Source organism: Rhamphochromis longiceps, linkage group LG3, assembly GCF_057381845.1.
Source record: "Rhamphochromis longiceps isolate RC_006_pf linkage group LG3, R_longiceps_female_GT1.1, whole genome shotgun sequence".
NCBI lineage: Eukaryota > Metazoa > Chordata > Actinopteri > Cichliformes > Cichlidae > Rhamphochromis > Rhamphochromis longiceps.
The window spans coordinates 35,620,342-35,637,217 of NC_140559.1; the positions used below are offsets into that span (position 1 = coordinate 35,620,342).

At 41.3% G+C, this 16,876-nt stretch overlaps 1 pseudogene; it reads left to right on the forward strand.

The window, feature by feature from the left end:
• Window positions 1-1,337: 1,337 nt before the first annotated feature.
• Window positions 1,338-16,876, forward strand: part of LOC146674412 (scavenger receptor cysteine-rich domain-containing group B protein-like) — a 33,344-nt pseudogene continuing 17,805 nt past the window's right edge.

A 16,876-nucleotide genomic window follows, 5' to 3' on the forward strand; every position in this document is an offset into this window, starting at 1 on the left:
GTCGCCGGATCTGGTCCACCTCGATCGGGCCCCACCGCCGTGGGTCGCTTTCTAAAACGTTGGCCAAGACCTGAATGTAATGCCCTTGGACCTTTATCACACACCTAGTGTGTGAGCTGTCGACAGTCATTCAACGTGGACTGGTCACGGAGATGGGACACGATGGAGGTGCTCCGGCATCAAAGGACCAAGAAATGTTGGGAGAAAACCCTGCAAAAAACCCAGGAGAAATAAAGACACAATGAGACAAAGTTACTTTCTATGCTAAACGTGTACACGGGTGAGCTGCTGAGAACAACCCACACCATGGACAGTGGCTTGGCATTTTTTATAGGCACAGATCACAGAGACAGTGAGAACAGGATAAGAAAATAATAAACAGATAAAATAAAACAACTCCATATATGGTGCTAGTCTAGTCAGCAGAGAGCTAGGAAAGATAAAACAATCTGAAACAATATGTCCTTGCTGGGAAAGTCTAAAAGACACTTCTAAACTAATCTAAACACAGACAGAGGGCATCTTTGTACATTTAAAAGAAGGTAAAGAAACACAGAATCATTTTTCCTCTAACAGAAGTGCACTCTGCCTAGTTTCGCTTCCTGTCTACATCCTGTACCCTGCAGTTCTGCACAAAACGTCTCATTCTGAACAGTTTTCTGTCTTGCACAACCAACTAAGACCTTTCACCCACTTTATGAAAGAAAGATGGCCTGTTTCACCATACTGGACTACATTAAACAATATAATCAGAAAATAAGCACTAAGAATATATATTTTACCTTAACACTACCCTCTCGATTTCCCCGCTGATATTATTTACCACTTCATTGGTCTTTTGAAGGTCTGTTCATAGGTCGCACAAAGCAGGAATAAAGATCCATAGCTTCTCTGACTGCCGAGGCAATTACTGTATCGAGGGACTTTTGTTGTTGCTTTGTTGAAGTTCTTGCTTTACGCCGTTAGCAATAGCCTCGTTGAGGTCTTCCTTAGTGACGGAGGAATCTTTAAACTTCTTCTTTAAGGGAGACTGAGTAATCTCCCTTTTCCGTTAGTCTCTGGTTAACTAGGTGTCCATAGTGGGATCGGCATCAAGATAACTAATTTATGTGACAGCATACGTGATAAACTGTGACAATGTGTGCAGAACTAAAAACTATGCTGGCATTCCTCACGTGATCTCCGGATGCTTCAATGTTTTTAGTAAACTCTAATTTTGATATGTTATTATGTTAGGTGACTTTAACGGGAGGATTTAGTAGCAGAAACAAACACGGGCTCGGGATTCCGGTGGATGTTGATTTATTTACAGTGATAGGGGAATATTTACAAGGGCTATGTACAGTGACAGGGTAAAAGTGCGAGGAGACGGAGCCGAGGGGATGAAAGAGAACCAAGGTATGCGGGAGGATAGGTGGCGCACCGGAGCGACCTGAGGATGAGGGACAAACAGAGTTAGGGATAGCACCGAAAGTCGAGAGTTAAACTTAGGTGAACCGGGAGAGTTGGAGAGCTTACTTGAAACACAGAAAATACAGGTATGGGCACTGGTCACAGGCTGGTGCGAGGTAAATCTCAGTCACAGATCCGAGAAGGCCAATACCAAACGAAACAGGCAGGCGAGCAGGCGGCGAGACAGGCTGGTGCAGAGGAAAAGCAGGCAGGGAGACGGATGTTTAAACATACAGCTCAGTAGCTTGAATTTAAAGACTTGTTTTGCAAAAACACGTTACCACTTGTGGAAGCGACAATACTCCGCCACCAGACGTCCGACGTACAGCTCCATAAATGCTCTCACTGATGACGTCCGATGCGCCGCAGGTGTGCCAGAATGCCATCAAGCACCGCCCTGCCTATCTGTGCCAAAAAGGGAAACAAAACCTAGGAACACAACACACATGCCCACCAGCTCCTAATATATTATGAATTTCCATTGTTTTATATAATGGCCTTTTTTAAAGTTTGGACCAGTTTCACGTGGAAAAGACTTGAACCGACTTCTTCTTGGTCTTGGCTTCTAGAGGAACCATTGTTACTTGGGGCTCGGCTGGATGCACATGATGGAGCATGACTTGCTTTTTTGAATCGTTCTCAAACTGGGACAAATTGTGGAAGTGGCTGGACCAGACCAGAAAACAGAACCTGCATCATGTATTCTAGATTTTTGGCTTAGAAGTTCAACCTCATTTGAAAAGTAGATGCTGTTGGATTATTAGTGGATTGGAGATTCTTGATGAAAGAGATCCTTTTCCAGGAACAGGATTGAATATTAGTGATGTGCGGATCGATCCTGAAATATCGATTCCTCCGATACCAATCATTTATGTTCTAGAATTGATTCTCATATTAAAATATCGATATTTTAGTACTTTGGGGTAAATTTGTAGTTTTTCATTAACAGGAACACAGTGGAAAGAAACTATATCATTTGGATCGTCTAAATTGGAAGAAACTATTTCCTCTTACGCCTTTCATAGTCTTATGCGAAATACGGCTGTATAAATGTGTCGCAGCCCCTGGCCAGTGTTGCCGACTCCTCAGTAAGGAAAATTGCTATTGGCTATGCTAAAAGTCTCTAGAAGTCGCTAAATGACGTCATCGCCTAATTTGCATAATTGGTCATGCTAATATCATTGTAACCCACGTTGTAGGAGAGAAAAAAAGAAGAGACATAAAGTGAGTAAAAAAATGTCCTAAATGTATTTAGAATTTATTTAGAATTACAAATTTAATTTTTTTTAGCGATTATTGTTTTGTTTGTTTCTATGTCACAATTCCAACCTTATTCCTTTATCTGCGCTTGGACCGGCAAAAGTGACCCGAAATAGGCACTCTAGTGGAGTTACTTTGTGTGTGTGTGTGTTTAAGTAGTTTTAAACCTTGTGATCCACAAAACAACATAACAGTAAAAGAAGAACTGATTGCATTACAGTCAGTGCGGGAGCAGAGGCTTCACTCATACGCGATTCATTTGCAGTTTGGACGCATAGGTGGGAACATCTCCTGCCCTGATAGCAGCTCGGGGAGGACTATCCTCTGCCCGTAAGCGCTTTGGCACGGGCGAGGTGCCCACAGCAGCACCCACTGCTTGTTGAGAAGAGCGATACACGCTTGTCATAAATAAGTCTCCAATAACACCAGAAAAAGTCACCAGATTTGTCACTAGTCGTTTTTTAGAATAAAAGTTGCTAAGGGGATCTGAAAACTCGCTAAATATAGTGACAAAGTCACTAAGTTGGCAACACTGCACCTGGCGTGCGCACTCACAACAATGGCTGAGCGTAAACAGTCATGTGTGGACATATTTTATCTCCACAAACAGACATGTGACAAGATAGTGAGGTGTTGTGGCAACACCACTAACCTTGTCAAACACCTCAGAGTAAATTCTATCACAGAATATGATGAGCTTATGTCGAGGCGAACTGAAGAGGAAGAGAGGACAGGGACAGGTGCGGCTAAGGCGAGACAGACGTCTCTCACAGAGTCCTTTGGTGCTGCAGGCAGGCAACATGCTCAAATAGCGCACAACTTCAGGTTTTTTATTTCTATATGATTATTCTGCATGATTAAGCAATAAGAACAAGTAGTGTGATGTCCTGTAATCATTGTGAAGCTATATTATTATATTATTATTACAATTACAAAATGCAATTCTACAGTGGGGCAAAAAAGTATTTAGTCAGCCACCGATTGTGCAAGTTCCCCCACTTAAAATGATGACAGAGGTCAGTAATTTGCACCAGAGGTACACTTCAACTGTGAGAGACAGAATGTGAAAAAAAAAATCCATGAATTCACATGGTAGGATTTGTAAAGAATTTATTCGTAAATCAGGGTGGAAAATAAGTATTTGGTCACCTCAAACAAGGAAAATCTCTGGCTCTCACAGACCTGTAACGTCTTCTGTAAGAAGCTTTTCTGTCCCCCACTCGTTACCTGTATGAATGGCACCTGTTTGAACTCATCATCTGTATAAAAGACACCTGTCCACAGCCTCAAACAGTCAGACTCCAAACTCCGCCATGGCCAAGACCAAAGAGCTTTCGAAGGACACCAGGAAAAGTATTGTAGACCTGCACCAGACTGGGAAGAGTGAATCTACAATAGGCAAGCAGCTTGGTGTGAAAAAATCAACTGTGGGAGCAATCATCAGAAAATGGAAGACATACAAGACCACTGATAATCTCCCTCGATCTGGGGCTCCACGCAAGATCTCATCCCGTGGGGTCAAAATGATCATGAGAACGGTGAGCAAAGATCCCAGAACCACACGGGGGGACCTGGTGAATGACCTGCAGAGAGCTGGGACCAAAGTAACAAAGGTCACCATCAGTAACACACTACAACGGCAGGGAATCAAATCCCGCAGTGCCAGACGTGTTCCGCTGCTGAAGCCAGTGCATGTCCAGGCCCGTCTGAAGTTTGCCAGAGAGCACATGGATGATACAGCAGAGGATTGGGAGAATGTCATGTGGTCAGATGAAACCAAAGTAGAACTTTTTGGTATAAACTCAACTCGTCGTGTTTGGAGGAAGAAGAATACTGAGTTGCATCCCAAGAACACCATACCTACTGTGAAGCATGGGGGTGGAAACATCATGCTATGGGGCTGTTTTTCTGCCAAGGGGACAGGACGACTGATCCGTGTTAAGGACAGAATGAATGGGGCCATGTATCGTGAGATTTTGAGCCAAAACCTCCTTCCATCAGTGAGAACTTTGAAGATGAAACGAGGCTGGGTCTTCCAACATGACAATGATCCAAAACACACCGCCCGGGCAACAAAGGAGTGGCTCCGTAAGAAGCATTTGAAAGTCCTGGAGTGGCCTAGCCAGTCTCCAGACCTCAACCCCATAGAAAATCTGTTGGCGGGAGTTGGAAGTCCGTGTTGCTCGGCGACAGCCCCAAAACATCACTGCTCTCGAGAAGATCTGCATGGAGGAATGGGCCAAAATACCAGCTACTGTGTGTGCAAACCTGGTAAAGACCTATAGTAAACGTTTGACCTCTGTTATTGCCAACAAAGGTTATGTTACAAAGTATTGAGTTGTATTTTTGTTATTGACCAAATACTTATTTTCCACCCTGATTTACGAATAAATTCTTTACAAATCCTACCATGTGGATTCATGGATTTTTTTTTCACATTCGGTCTCTCACAGTTGAAGTGTACCTCTGGTGCAAATTACTGATCTCTGTCATCATTTTAAGTGGGGGTTAGGGTTAGGCACAATCGGTGGCTGACTAAATACTTTTTTGCCCCACTGTATATTGTATTATGAAAGACAATGAAACATTAAGTTTTTGTACAGAGTATCGGTATCGCATCAGTATCGTTGATACCACCCTGGATTTTACTTGGTATCGGATCGGAAAGGAAATCAGTGGTATCGCGCATCACTAATTTGAAGTTTACACAGCTACATTCTCGCCTGAAAATATGTTAAAAAAAATTTTGTGACCGAGAAAGAGAAATAAGAGTAATATTAAAACGAAGTCGCTGACGTCATTGTTGGAGACTGGAATTGGCTGGGCCGCGCTAGGAATTCTGCGATATGGTTTTTCAATTTCGTTGTCTGAGTGGAAAATCGAGAGAAATTTGGGAGAATGGTGGCTCTGGGAGATTTTCGGGAGGGGCACTGAAATTCGGGATTCTTATGAAAAAATCGGGAGGGTTGGCATGTATGGTTGTGGCAACATCACTAACCTTGTCAAACTCCTCAGAGTAAATCATATCACAGAATATGATGAGCGTATGTTGAGGCGAATTGAAGAGGAGGACAGGGACAGGTGCTGCTAGGGCGAGAAGGGTGTTCAAATAGCCACAACTTCAGTTTTTTTATTTCTATATGATGATTCTGCATTATTAAGTGATAAGAACAAGTAATCTGATGTCCTGTAATCATTATGACGCTATAATTTGAGATACAATAAATAAAATAAGTTTTTGTACAAAGTATCAGTATCGTTGATACCACCCTGAATATTACTTGGTATCGGATCAGTGGTATCGCACATCACTATTGAATATTGATTTTGCTGGCTTGACAGGACCACTGTAATGTACACGTTGATGATGACTCTGACCTCTTTGCTAGAGGTTTCCTTAGCGTCATGGATTCTTTTCATTTTACTCAGCATGTGTCTGGTCCCACACACACCAAAGGACACACACTGGACCTTGTTTTTACTTTAGGTTTAAACATTGATTTTATTTGTACTGAGGACATTTTTATTTCGGATCATCATTGTATTCTTTTTAATCTGTCTTTTCATTTGTCTCTCTCTCCTATTCGACATGTGGTTAGCTCTCGCATCTTAACTTCCTCTAGTGCTGTTAAATTTTCCGATGCTTTTAATTTAGTTTTATCTCCCTATAATGATGTTCATTTTTTAACAAATCTTTTTAAAAATCATTGTCTTTGTATTTTAGACAATGTTTGTCCTATCAAAGTTAGACTAGCTCTGGTTTCAAAGTCGTCTCCCTGGTTAAATGACAGCATTCGCTTCTTAAAGCGTTGCTGCCGTAAGGTTGAGCGTTTATGGAGGAAAACGCGTTTGCATGTCCATCTCCTTCATCTAAAGGACCTTTTAGTCTCTTTTAACACTTCAGTTCGAGATGCGAGGGCGGCCTATTTCTCAGACTTAGTGTCTAAGAGCAGAGGTAACCCTAAGGTACTATTCGACACCATTAGTGATATTGTTGCTCCTGCTCCAGGTGCTGTCCCAATTTCATCAAATGAAGATTGTGAAAAGTTTCTTTCTTTCTTCGTTGAAAAAGTCAGTAACATGAGGAACAGTATCTCTCCTTCTGTGTCTCTCTTGTCTGCTCCAACTCAAGCTAGGCCTGTAATTTTAGAAAGATTTTTACCTGTGTCCTTACCTGAGCTGGTCAAGTTGGTTAATTCAATGAAAGCATCCTCCTGCTCTCTTGATATTTTACCTGGATCTTTGTTTAAAAATGTCTTTCAGTCTATTGGTCCCTGTGTGCTCACAATTATTAATACCTCACTGGTTTCTGGTCAGGTCCCTGTTTATTGTAAGAATGCTGTTATTCACCCACTGTTAAAAAAAAAACCTAAGCTTGATGCTTCTCTTCTCAGTAGCTACAGACCAATTTCAAAATTACCGTTCATTTCTAAGATTTTAGAAAAGGTTGTGGCTAAGCAGCTTATAGCTGTTCTAGATGAATACAGCATTCTGGATAAATTCCAATCTGGCTTTCGTAGAGCTCACTCTACTGAAACTACACTTCTTAGAGTCTCCAACGACATTTTAATGAGATGTGATGCAGGAGAATGCTCCGTTCTGTTGATGTTGGACCTGACCTCCGCCTTTGATACTGTGGACCATCATATTCTGCTAGATAGGCTGAGAGACTGGGTGGGTATATCAGGGGCTGCTTTGGACTGGTTTGAATCCTATTTGCATGAACGATCCTTTTCTGTGGCTACCTCTAAGTACAGTTCCTCTTCTACTTTTCTTGCCTATGGTGTGCCACAAGGTTCAGTTTTGGGGCCTTTATTGTTCTTACTGTATTTACTTCCTCTTCAACACTTATTGAGAACTTTTAAGGACATTTCAGACATTTATGCAGATGATATTCAGGTATATATCTCCTTTAAGCCCCATGATGTTTCCAAGCTACAGATTTTGCACAAGTGCATAGACTCCATTAGATGTTGGATGGCTGGAAACTTTCTTCAACTAAATGAGGAGAAGACTGAAGTTCTTGTTTGTGCTCCTAAAATTTTTTACCTAGTGTTATGGAAAACTTGGGTCCACTTGCTACATTTGCAAAACCGTCTATCAGGAGCCTTGGTGTTAGTATTGACTCAGCTCTGACTTTGGATGCCCATGTAAAATCTTTGGTTCGCTCCTGTTTTTATCATTTGAGAAACATTGCTAAGCTGAGTCCCATTGTATCGCGCTCCGAATTAGAAATTGTCATTCATGCATTTGTTTCATCTCGTCTGGACTACTGTAATTCTTTGTTTACTTGTTTATGTAAAGCCTCTTTGGAGCGTCTGCAAGTTGTTCAGAACGCTGCTGCAAAGCTTCTGACCAAGTCCTCCAAGTTTTCCCATGTCACACCCCTGCTGATTCAGCTGCACTGGCTCCCCGTTAAATTCAGGATCCAGTTTAAGGTTTTGACCTTGACTTTCAGGGCCCTGCATGGACAAGCACCAACATATATAAGTGAACTTTTGCATCCATACATTCCCAGCAGGTCCCTGAGGTCATGTGACCACGGCTTGCTTGCTGTCCAGCACACGAGGCTGAAAACAAAAGGCGACAAAGCTTTTGGAACTGTGGCCCCCAGATTGTGGAACTCTCTCCCTTTGAACCTGAGATCTGTGGACTCAGTGGTCGCTTTTAAATAAACAGCTAAAAACCCATCTTTTTAAACTTGCTTTTAGTTGATTTTTATTTTTAGGTTTTAGCTTCTGTGAAGCACTTTGTGATTTTTATCTTGAAAAGGTTCTATATAAATAAAGTTTTACTTACTTACTTACTGCCAATGAATCAAAAAGACTCAGATTTTCACATGCTGAGTGAAAAACTGTTATATACAAGGTCTTTTCAAGGATTAAATAAAAGGCAATTGAGTGGAAAGACAGATACTGTGTGGAGAGACAAGTTACAGGATGAGGATGGTAGAAAACCTATATAGAGGGTCTTTTATAATTGTCGGGAAAGAGAAATAGTGTTTCATATATTTCTTGAATGTAAACGCCTTGAACCACTGTTCATTATTTTAAAGCATGTCTTTGAAAAATGTGGTGTGGTTTGGTCACCAGTGGCATTTCTGTTCGGTGCTGGCTACACAAAAAAGCTGCTGAATTTTGTGGTGGGTCAAGCAAAATTTTCTATATATAAAAGTCAAAAGGATAAGATAATGTTGCAGAGAGTTGAGTTTCAGTTTTACTCATTAATGAGTAATTTAACTGATTTTTTTTTCCAATGGTGTTTTAAGAATGTGGTGTATTCTGTTTTAGATGGGCAATTATGTTTCAGCCCTATGTTCGCGTGGCAGTTTTTTTTCCCCCCCATTTATTACAAAACTTGTGATGTCTTGATGTTTATTTATTGAAAATAAATGTGTTGTTTAAAATTAAAAAAAATCTTCACACAACAATTCTGATAGCTAAAGAACCAAAAGGGACATATAATAATAATAATAATAATAATAATAATAATAATAATAATAATAATAATAATAATAATTACATCAGAATGTCGTTTGGACTGGAGAAGTGTAGTGGAATGATAACAAAGAGAAGATCAAACTACCTAACCTCTGTCGTCAACTCATTGATGATAGGTTTGTAGCTTGAACCTATTCGCTGGAACGTTGAAGGCAATATAATTACACAGCAAGCAAGACACGAAGTAGGTAAAGTTCTTCATGTTTCTCGTGCACGGGAGAGAACCGGACAGACGCCGTTCCTTCGCTTGACCCCAGTTGCTCTCGACCGCTCCCCCGTAACACTGCTTTTTTATTGAGGTTACATGAATATGCATAGGTTCATTAACATATGACGTCTACATACAAACAAAGAGTACCGTGTGTGTGTGTGTGTGTGTGTGTGTGTGTGTGTGTGTGTGTGTGTGTGTGTGTGTGTGTGTGTGTGTGTTGCTGATCAAAGGGTCATATAACATAAAAGCACACAAGCAAACATCCTTGGTCAGGAAGAGGGTAGTCTCACCCTAGATAACACGGTGAGGAAGTCCAGCATTTAAAGCACTTAGACTAGAACAGACGTAGCTACGTTAATCCTACCATAAAACAATAAGACAAGGTACGAGCTCTCTCGTGCTCCCAGAGTGCTCTCTAATGCACACAAAGTTTGCAGACTATCACTACACAATTGATTATACACCTCTAAGAATATATGGTTAAATATTTCTAAGCATAAATGACAATCAACAATACAAAATCTAACAATTGATGTGTTTTATAGTGAAATTCAGTGTGAATAGTCAAATTGAGCTGTGCAATAACCACACTGCAGAGTATTTGAGTTGTGAATGGTTTATCTCCAGGCGCCCCATTGGATTATTCCGGTGACTCCACATCGTAATATCCAGCTGAAGTCCACTTGTCCACTCCGGTGCTAGTGTTGTAAAGCCCTTTGTGATTTTTATCTGTGAAAAGCACTATAAAAATAAATTTTACTTACTTACTAGGGTGCAACGATACACAAAATTCATGGTTCGGTTCAGTTCAATACTTTGGTGTCACGGTTCGATATTTTTTCGATACAAAAAAATGTTCATGCCTTTTTAATTTGTCATCTATTAAAATTATAAATATATATTTTAACTCAAAAGTACACTGTTTTTAAATTTAATGTTGCTGAAACAACAAAATAATAAAAATAAACAAATCTATCTGATCGAGAAATCATTCATCTTTGGAAAAGAGAGTTTATTACAGAGAAATGGCTCTTTCCAAAATAAAAGCTATACTATACGCTTCTTCTAATCAAATCAAATCAAATCACTTTTATTGTCACATCACATGTGCAGGTACATTGGTACAGCACATGTGAGTGAAATTCTTGTGTGCGAGCTTCACAAGCAACAGAGTTGTGCAAAATACAATAATGTAAACAAGCAAAATACAAGAATGGCTACATCTGAAACTAATAAATATATGTACAATATATAATAGTATATGCATTTCTGGATGTGTATACTAAATATTTTTCTACGTGTGTGTGTGTGTGTATACACATATTTTACAAATTAAATAGAGTAAACAATAAATAAAATATATAAAAATATACAGAGTTGAGACGTGTAAAACAGTGGCATTACTGTACAGTGTGTAGTGCATAATGTTGAAGTTCCAGTAGTGAAGCTGAGGTGTCTATGAAGTGTTCAGCAGTCTGATGGCCTGATGGAAAAAGCTGTCTCTCAGTCTGCTGGTACGGGACCGGATGCTGCAGAACCTCCTTCCTGATGGAAGTAGTCTGAACAGTTTATGGCTGGGGTGACTGGAGTCCTTGATGATCCTCCCTGCTTTCCTCAGGCACCGCTTCCTGTAGATGTCTTGGAGGGAGGGAAGCTCACCTCCAATTATCCGTTCAGAGCACCGCACTACTCGCTGGAGAGCTTTGCAGTTGTAGGCGGTGCTGTTGCCATACCAGGTGGTGATGCATCCAGTGAGGATGCTCTCAATGGCACAGTCCTGAGGATGCGGGGGCTCATGCCGAATCTTTTCAGTCTCCTGAGAAAGAAGAGGCGCTGCTGCGCCTTCTTCACTGTTTTGTTTGTGTGTACTGACCACGTAAGATCCTCAGCCAGATGTACACCAAGGAACCGGAAGCTGCTCACTCTCTCCACAGCAGCGCCGTTGATGGTGATGGGGTATACTCTCAGCAGCATATTAAATATATCAGGTCCCCATAAGGAGAATCATGTGCTAACGGCTGTCTAAATGACTCGGGTAAAGTTTGTAGCATGCATGCTTGTTGTTTTTGTCTGCTTCCACTTGTCTTTGCACTAGGATGATGTCGGAGTAAATGTGCAGTCATATTCGTTGTGTTCCCACTAGTGCTGTCAGCGTTAATCTCGTTAAAATGACATTAACGCCATAACGCGGCAAATCTCCATTAACGAGTTACCGCGGATTGCCCCGTGCGTGGGGCTGGACGGCGTCAACACATTAACAAGCTAACTGCGCTAATGCAGTAGTTCCCACCAATTGAGCATTGCGTGTCACATCCGACATACTGTTTTACTTTTGTCCATGACGCGCTTATCATTAGGGTCATGCTTCACATGAAAACCAAGATAGTTCCAAACGCCAGATCTGAATGAGGGTGGGGGAGGTTCAATTTCGGATAGCGTTGTGGCAGTTGCCATGTTGCAACGAGCTTAGCTTCTGTCTTGCTAGCTTGCGCTGCACTCAGTGGATCTGCACTCGACAGTGCAGCCTAGGCGGAGTAGTCGAATGCACATCCACTGAGCTCTCAACGCAGACAGCATCGTCAGAAGAAAAGTTGATAAAATAAATAAAAAAATTTGTATTCGATACATATGCGTACCGAACCGAAAGCACTGTATTGAACGGTTCAATATTGATACGATGTCATGTTTCGGCTGTGTGGCAGGCAGGGATTGGACCCAAACGCAAACTCACTGGAGACAGGATTGAACTCAAAAGGGCAGCTTTTATTGCTGAACACAAAAACTCTACAAAATCTAAACTGGGAAGACTAACAAAACACACAGGGAGCTACAGGTAGAAACACACAGCATGAGGGAGACTACGACACTGACAAAGAGAAACACAGGGCTCAAATACACAGAGGGATAACGAGGGAACAAGACACAGAAGGAGAGCACAGCTGGGAGTAATCAGGCTGGACGAGACAAGGGAAGCAAAACTAGAAACACTGACATGAGACACGGACCTTCAAAGTAAAACAGGAAACACACTGACTGAACTCTAGACATGTAAACTTAACAGCAACTGGGGAGACAGAACATAGGAACCTGAAACATGGTACAAAAACATCACAGTAGACACAACATGGAACACAGGGAAGCCATATTACAAAGCCAAAGAACTAAACCTATGATAACCATAACTGAGACCTAGGGAAACAAGAAACAGTACAACAAAGGACTCAAAACATAAACCATAATATAAAAACACAAGATCTCTTCAAAATAAAATAGGAAACATAATGAGACGCAGACATGACAACCAGAACTTGACAACGTAAGACACAGACATGAAACACATGAAGAGCAGGGGAGACTTAACATGGGTTGGAAACACAAGGGGGAACTAATAAGCAAATGAACATAGGAGACCTAATAAGCTTAAACATACTATAAACATCAAAATGAACTAAAACTCAAAACACTGGGTCATAAGACCCAGGATCGTGACATACGAGTATTGTTACACCCCTATTACTTACTTTTGTGCGCTGGTGTATTGACCTCCTAAACTTTATACAAGACTTTTCTGAATTCTTGGCAGGTATTCTACTAAAGTACAACAGTGTTTTAATCGTAGGGGATTTTAATATTCATGTTTGCTGTTTAAATATGGTAAATGGCCTGTATTTGTATAGCACTTTTCTATTCCCTAAGGACTTTACACAACCAGTCATCCACCCATTCACACACTGGTGATGACAAGCTACATTGTAGCCACAGCCACCCTGGGGCGCACTGACAGAGGCGAGGCTGCCGGACACTGGCGCCACCGGCCCCTCTGACCACCACCAGTAGGCAACGGGTGAAGTGTCTTGCTCAAGGACACAACGACCGAGACTGTCCAAGCCAGGGCTTGAACCGGCAACCTTCCGATTACAAGACTAACTCCCAACCAATTATTTTTTTAAACCTTATAGACTCATTTAATCTTGTTCAGTCACTTCCCCTGTTCCTACAAAAATCTAAATCAGGCATTACCTACTAACAGTACCACTCATTCAACCACTGATAGTCTGCTTTCCCTGTTCAACTCAGCTTGTCTGGAAATACTGGATTCCAATGCTTCTTGTACCACTAGGTATGTAAACCTAAAACCCAACTGTGGTTATCAAGACATCACATATTTCCATAAGTGCTCTAATGTTTTCGGAGATGCCTGTTACCCACCAGCTGACCGGGTGGTCACTCGGGTTAAACATAATATATAATGCTGAACTCACAAAAAAATTGGCCTTTGAACTAAAACAAACGCTATTGTGACAGTGATGTACACTGTCTTGTTGGTATATATGTATGATTTGTATCACCTTCATGTTTCCAAACCGATATCATGACCAGCAGCTTTTACAGCTGTGGCTCCAGCAAACATCAGCTGATACTAGAAAGTAATATTCTAATAAATTCTAACAACAGCTTATCAAGCTTCAACGTGCTGCTGTTGTTTAGCGCAACATCCACTGGTTTCCTCTCTCTGGCGCAAAGTGGGCGATAAACAAACAAGAGAGACGATCAACTGATTATTGATCAGTTTCATGATGGAAGTAGCAACAGGAGAGAGAGGGGGAGAGAATGAGAGAAGAAGAGGCAGCTGAAAGCGTAAAGACAGAATATATCCAGCTTTGTGTCTTTTTTATTGTAGCTGAAGTCCGGGATGAATCGCGTTCCTTTTCCCATCAATATGGATGTATTGTTATTGGTCCCGCCCAGAGTTGATCATGACCAATTGGCTAATCCTCACCTTTCATTGTTTATACCGTTACAAAGACAAACAAACAAACATAAAAATGAAAAATCACCATCGGCCCTCCGGGCAAATGCCCGGTATGCCCAATGGCCAGTCCAGCTATGCGGTCAGCTGGTGGCTAACAGGCTACTCCGAAAACATTAGAGCACTTATGGAAATATGTGATGTCTTGATAAATCGAGCAGATATTTGAAGTTCAAACAGCACCATTCTCACATGAAAATATCTTAAAAGTTTATTTTGTGACCCAGAAAGAGTAAGGAGTATTTCAAACTCCGGCACTTTGTGTTCCTCCGCGACTACCTCGTTTGAGTTTTGAACAAAATGGATTGTAGGATATTGCATTTCATTATTTCGAGCTGATTGGAGATGAAAACAGCCAATCAGATTTATTTGCATTCAAGTCTGTGATTGGCTGGTTTGTGGCAAAAATATAACGGTGTACAGAAAGAGTTGAGGGGCTGCTATTATGTGTGTGTGTGGATAATAGCAAACACTAAATTACATTTTTTTGCACGCCGCAATGAATTTTGTTCACTCAAATTTATCTTTTCTTTGCTCGAAATAAATTTATCCTCAAAATGCAACACTTGCACCTGCAAACTTTTTTTACGCGCACTCAAATGTTTTTACATGTGCTCAGAATCAGTGGCGGTCCTAGCCTGTTTGGCGCCCTGGGCAAACACTCCCATTAATATTAAAATCTGTAACATAATGTATCTTTTGCTCGTTTCTCCTCCTTTTCTTTTCTCTTTTTTCTAAACTGAGCGCCTGATTGCTTTGAACTTTTTTTGTACATCTACCATTGGTTTTAATTTTGCACTCCAGTATGAACACAAATCCCCCAACCCGAGGATCACCACAACATAACCTAATAGACCTACACCTTAGTTCACAGATTCACTTTGTCTAAGGTGTATTTCTGGGATTTCGCACAACCCAGGATTCAAATCGTGAATACATAATGGGCTTGGATTTACATCATTATGAATGAAATGTGCTCTATTTGGAAGCAGCCGCCCCCCTCCCCTTTCGACGGGTTGTGTGTGAGACTTTAAATCATCAAACTGTAAATTATAAATTTTAAATTGCTATTGATCCATACTCCTTACTCTTTCTGGGTCACAAAATAAACTTTTAAGATATTTTCATGTGAGAATGGTGCTGTTTGAACTTCAAATATCTACTCGATTTATCAAGACATCACATATTTACCCCTTGTCCTAAAGTCCATATTTATTTTCTTAGTCTTCTTATATTTATTGTTTGTTTTCTTGCACTGCTGTAACTGGAGCCTCGTCGTCTCGTCTCTCTATATACTGGACTATATGAAGCGGAGATTACAATAAAGTTTACTTTGACTTTAGCAGCAAGCAGGCGCACCGAGGGCTCTCGCGCTCACTTTATAGAATTTCGAAAAAACATTGGTGCAAATTATAAGTCTGTATCATGATGTCTGGTGTTTTCGTGTTTGTTGGTTTGTTTTAATTTTGTTTTATTTTGCGAGTTGGTTATTAGATGCTGCTCCAGCCAGCCAGAGAACCCCCCGCTGCCCCGCCCTCTCCTCCCTGTGCCGCAAGCAGCAGGCGCACTTCGCAAACGGAGGGCGCCCTTACTCCCAGCAAATGAGCGGCACAAAGCCGATCGGTGCCTGGCATTACGTCGGGGCAGCATGAGTACGAGCAATTTTTTTTATTTTTCTATTTTTTTGCCGATGCCCGCCCCCCACCACAATGCCGCCCTGTGTCGCCTGTATCAAAAACCACTACTGCTCAAAATAGTGGCACAAAAATAACGCCATAGTATTGGACCGATTCCGATATGTAATATCGGATCGGTCCATCTCTGGGACGAGTCATGAGTTCTCAAAATGGGCTCATTGAACGCAGCACGGATAAGATCTTAGAGAAGCTTAAGGCTGCTGTGAACACTCAGAATAAGACTCTGAGTGAAAACTGGAGAATATCTTGGAGAAGCTCACGGCAGTCGTGAGTTCGTAGAATCTGCTCTTTGAGCGCAAGACTGATAACATCATAGAGAAGCTCATGGCTCTCCAATGGGAGATTGAGAGACCAGTGTCAGACTGCTAGAACAGCTTTGAAATTCACACGAGTTGTTTGCACTAAAGTAAAAACCACCATCATTCGTGCGGCTACCACTTCGGTGCCAGCTGTGGTCTCAAGGCTGGAGCTGAACAAAAACACCCTGATAACAGACTGTGCATAGACTGTTTCTTCCTATCCTATGCAAGGCCACCTGGTTTGCTGGAAGACTGTTTACTTAGCCTGGCAGGGCTGTGTTTCCCTCTTGTCTCCTGTTCCCTGATTGTTCTGTGGTGTATTTTAGTCCTCTGTCATTCATTCCCTGTTGTTGCATTGTTAACCTACCTATGTGATGGGCTTTCTTCTCCCGTGTTATTAACATTATCCTTGCTCTCAATTTACTGTTTACTTCTGTTTCTTAATTCTATTTTCCGGTGCCAAGTTAGTGTTTTTGTTTCATGTTTGAGATTCTGGTTTGTTTTGTAATTGTAGCATGGATAAATTAACCAGCCCAGAACACAGAATATCTTTGGGGTTTATTTAATCTGAATTATAAAGTAAGCGCCCAGACGTAAATAGAAAGGTTGTAAAAATAAGGAAATAAAATTGGGACAGACAGTCCTCA